Here is a 5,188-nt window from a genome sequence, read left to right as displayed (position 1 = left end):
GGTTGAAAAGGATATTCACAATGTATTATAATATCCAGGGTTGCATTTTTTTTTTCTGTTTAAGGGAACCTATTGAGTATTCCAGAGGTTCCTTAAAAGAAATAATATGCTGAGAAAAATGCATTATTATCTTTTAATTGAAGTCTTTAAATGCATGTATTTAACAACACTTTGCTAACCCATCTTTTATATACATGTAATCCAGAAAACTGTATTTAAAAGACTGTGTGTTATAAAATGGATAGACTAAATGCCATATCTTTATTCTCTAATGGGATACTGTGGTCCTCTGTCCGTGGTTCTATGAGGGTTGCTGCGACTATGGCAGTTGATGACATACTGGTCAAATCTTTAGATAACTTGAACCTGGGAAGAATCTAGAATCAGTAACTTTGAATGACAGAATTGGGATCCAAAGATACTGTGACAGGCTGGAAGGTGGGTGGCCCCAATCTAACGTGGTAGAGTGCTGGCGCCTATGGATGGCCACCCTTCAGCAGAGTGCCCATCAATCCCTGGTCCAATCAGCCAAGGTCGGGAGCATGACTGACTGGTTCCAGTGTCTCCCTTCAGGCTCACCCCTTCATTGGGACAGTGGGCAGAGCTGGAAACCTTAAAGAGGCAGTGCGTGATGGCTGTTCCTTGTATAACCCCTAAAATCTTGTGTCCAAGGCCTCTTTTTGCACAACTGAATGCTGGATAAAGAGAAATGATAAAGGATTCATGCTTATATTTTCTTGGTGAAACTGGACCGTGTTTCCCTTTGATCTGGTTCTTTTGTTCACTGATAATCTTAAGGGGGCACCATGTTACTGGTCTGTCCACCTGCTATAAAGCCAGCAAGATCTGAGAGAAGGAAGGTTGAATGAGGTTACAAGTGAGCTGTGGGATATCAGAGGTGTGAAGTGAGAGAGGTTTGTTATAATATAGACAGAGTGCTGGAGCTGGGAGGAGGGAGGTGAGCAAAACATGGCAAGGAGGACTGGAGCAAAGGCAGAAAGCAGGAGGACTTGGGAAATGTGCTACCGTGACCTCCAGAAAGTGAAGAAATGGCCAAGAAAGAAAATGGGCCAACGAGGGACTTTTAGTCCTTTTGTCAAAAGCATGCTGGGTTGTATATGTTAAGTTGTGTAATTTTCCTTTCAGTCTAAGTCCAAAATGCATAGAAACTTCCCCACCCCTGCTGTATTCTTGCCTGGTCCATGTGAGTTCCTTCCCACTCACAGCCTTCTCTTCCCTATTTTGGGCATGCAGGTCTGACTCAATTGTGCTTTTTTGACTTTTAAAATATCCTAATACTCTGTGAGTGGAGATTTATTTATTTATTTATTTTATCAGTTTTGTTTTTTGAATAGGTAATACTGCCATTTGATTTGAAAATTAAGAGAGATGAAAGATTATGAAGAGTTTTCCTCCTGTTCTGTTCCCTATCTTCCCTGTTCCTATGACAACCCTTAAAGGTAACTATTACTAGTTTCTTTGGTATTTTTTTCAGTTTCTAAAATTTTATATGTATAAGCAAGCAAAATTAAATATAGATTATTTCTTTCTCATTTATAAAAAAGATACCATTCTTTTCTCATTATTTGTCCCCTTGCTTTCCTTCATAACAAAAATACCTTCCCATTCCACACATAGAGAGCTTTCTCATTAAAATTTTATAGGTATATAGTGATACATTTTATGGATTTATCATAATTTGTTTATTCAATCCCTATTGATGGACTTTTGCTTGTTTTCTTCCATTCACTATTAGAGCTGTAGTGAGTTAACTTAAATTATCATTTTTGAATGTTTGCAAGTATGTCTGTAGGATAAATTCCCAGAAATTGACTTATTGGGTCAAAAGGAATATGCATTTGTAATTTTGATAGAGATTGCCAAATTGTACTCCTCAGGAGCTGAACTAATTTGTACTCTCACCAGCAATGTTAGGGACATGCTTGTTTTTCCAGTGCATCACCAACAGAGCATGTTATTAAACTTTTGGATTTGGGCCAATATGGTAGGTAAAAAAATGGTTTCTTAGTGTTTAATTTGCATTTCTCTTACTATGAATGAGATTAAGTATTCTATTATATACTTAACAGGTGTTTTAATTTCCTTTTCTGTGAACTACATGATCATATCTTTTGCCCATTTTTCTGTTAGATTTTTGTCTTTCTACAATTGTTTTTGGCCAGGTGTGGTGGCTCAGGCCTGTGATCCTAGCACTTTTGGTGACTGAGGCAGGCGGATTGCTAAAGCTCAGGAGTTCAAGACTATCCTGGGCAACATGATGAAACTCCCATCTCTCCAAAAAAAAAAAACAAAAAAATTAGCTGTGAGTGGTAGTATCAGCCTATAGTCCCAGCTACGCAGGAGGCTGAGGTGGGAGGACCTCTTGAGTTCGGGGGGCAGAGGTTTCAGTGAGCTGAGATCATGCCAGTGTACTCTAGCCTAGGAGACAGAGAGAGACCCTGTCTTAAAAAATATATATATAGTTTTTGGAGCTCTATGTGTATATATGTGTATTTTTTGGTGTGTGTTTAATTTTGTTTGTGCAAGTGTGTACTCTATGGGTATGTAACTGGTCCTTTTTATGTGATTGAATGTTAAACTTGTTTTTCACATTTTTGGGTTGTATTCTGGTTCATTTTTGGTGGCTTTTTGTTTGCTTTATATTCTGTTTTGTCATGCAAAAATTGTGCTTTATCTGAAGATGATGATTTTTTTTTTGTTGAAGATAGGGTCTCACTCCGTTGCCCAGGCTGGAGTGCAGTAGTACAATCAGGGCTCACTGCAGCCTTGACTTCTTGGGCTCAGGTAATCCTCCCACCTCAGCCTCCAAAGTAGCTGGGACCACAGGCATGTGCTACCACACCTGGCTAATTTTTTATTTTTTCTATAGGTAGGGGTCTCACTAAGTTGCCTAGGCTGGTCTTGAACTCCTGGGCTCAAGCAGTTTTCTGGCCTCAGCCTCCCACAGTTCTGGGATTACAGACATGAGCCACCACATCCAGCTGGAAGTTGATTTTTGTGCAATTGAATTCATTATCTTTTACGGGTTTTGGATTTTTCATTATGGTAGACAGAATTTCTGGCTTTCTTCTAGTACTTTTGTGGTTTCCTTAAAATAAGTTTTGTTATTTGGAATTTAATTTGGTATATGACATTGTCTGACTCAACTGTGAAAGCAGTTGGGGAATCAGGTAGGAGATGAGGAGAAACGAACAAAAAGAAATCACAGTGAGGGACATGGAAGAGGAGTGAAAAGAGAATTAAAATGCTGGTAGGAGATGTGAGACTTGATAACAGATGCCTAGGAAGTTGGTAGCTATTACAATATATGGCATTTAATAATGCCTTAAATATATATATTTTAAGACTTGAGATGTACCTAACTCTCACAATAAAATAATCATTTCTTTATTTCTTTTTTTTTTGAGACGGAATCTTGCTGTAACCCAGGTTGAAGTGCAGTGGCACAATCTCATCTCACTGCAATTCTGCCTCCCGAGTTCAAGTGGTTCTCCTGCCTCAGCCTCTTGAGTAGCTGGGATTACAGGTGTGCACCACCACACCCTGCTAATTTTTCTGTTTGTAGTAGATGGGGTTTAACCGTGTTGGCCAGGCTGATTTCAAACTCCTGACCATGTGATCTGCTCACCTTGGCCTCCTGAAGTGCTGGGATTACAGGCATGAGCCACCATGCCAGGCAAGCAGTCATTTCTTTCTATAGTTTTGTATTTTGTTTCTTAAAAGACAATCTGGGGCTGGGCATGGTGGCTCATGCCTATAATCCCAGCACTTTAGGCAGGAAGATTGCTTGAGGCCAGGAGTTTGAGACCAACCTGTGCAGCATAGCAAGGCATCATCTCTACAAACACCAAAAGGCCAAAAAACAAAATGAAGGCTGCTTCCCTCCCCCATAATCTGATGCAAATATGGCTCAACATGTTAAGATTTGACAAAGTTGGGTGGGTACATGGATAGGGTACACATACTATTTTCTATTCTTATTTCTTTGTTTTAGTAATTGCACAATAGAAATAGCAGTTAAAAACAGATGGGGCAAGTCTTTGTGCCCTCATGGTTGTACAAATGTACCCCAAGTGACTGATGTGCCCCAGTTATATCTGGTGGCAGAGGTGGGTCTTAAGTCTGGGCTTTCTAATTCCTTCCTGAGGTCTTTTTATTTTAGGTCATGAGCAGTTTCCTTCGTCTTTGTACTTCAAACAAACAAAGCCCAAATTTCTATGGCTCATCCTCAGTATAAGTGCAGTAACTTCTTTCTGCATGTTCTTAGAGATGTGAGAATAAACATGTCCTCTTGAAGTTTCCTCGCAGTCCTCCCTGTAATCGGGAATCATTTGCACTCAGAAATCATGAGTCAAGTCTGACAGAGGTCTCTGATTTGTGTTTATAAGGATATTTTCTCTGAAACTGTGGGATAATTTTTAAGTAATTTATCAAATATTTATAGCGCCAGCCACAGTTCTAGGTGCTGGGGTTATTGCTCTGAGTATGGCAGAATCTTTGCTTTGGTGGAGTTTACCTTCTGGTGGAGGAGAGAGGTGAAAAATGTATCAGTCAATTCATAAATGAGATAATCTCAGGTGAGATATACACTTCTCTGTGAAAAGTCAAAAGACGCGCAGTGTCAGGAGATGGTGGGGGTGGTATGGAGGAGCAGGGGGCATGTTGAGATTGTGTGGCCAGCGAGGGCCCTTCCCTGAGGAAAGTGGTCAGTGGTGTGAACAGTGACCCAAGCAGAAGAAGAAAAAGCAACCCAGGCAGAGGGGACAGTATGACTTGAGGCCCTGATGTGCTAAAGTGGAATGAGCTGGGGTGGAAGGGCCCTTGGTTTCACAGGTTTAAAGCAGGGAGGAGGAGCGGTGAGAGCTGGGGCCTGACCAGCCCTGGCAGGAATGTGGCACAGAGCTGCCCTGCCTCTGCCTGTCCCAGCATTGCTGAGGTTGAATGACAGTTACTGGAGTTGATTTCTACCCTACACGTGTGGCGCTTTTTTTTTTTTTTTTTTCCTTCTCATTTTAGGGCAGCGATAGGAGTCAAACCTCATCTGCTGCCCGAAGTTGTAATAAAGTCTTCACAGTCTCATTTCCTGTTCTAAGAGGACGTGCAAAGTATAGGCTTTCCTCCTCCACCGCGGAGATCTGGGACCACAAGGCGGTCCGCGGCATCAGGA

This window comes from Mandrillus leucophaeus, unplaced genomic scaffold (assembly GCF_000951045.1).
Source record: "Mandrillus leucophaeus isolate KB7577 unplaced genomic scaffold, Mleu.le_1.0 Scaffold111, whole genome shotgun sequence".
NCBI classification, from domain to species: Eukaryota; Metazoa; Chordata; class Mammalia; order Primates; family Cercopithecidae; genus Mandrillus; species Mandrillus leucophaeus.
The sequence above is the reverse complement of the archived record's forward strand: the minus strand, read 5'-3'. Positions refer to the sequence as shown.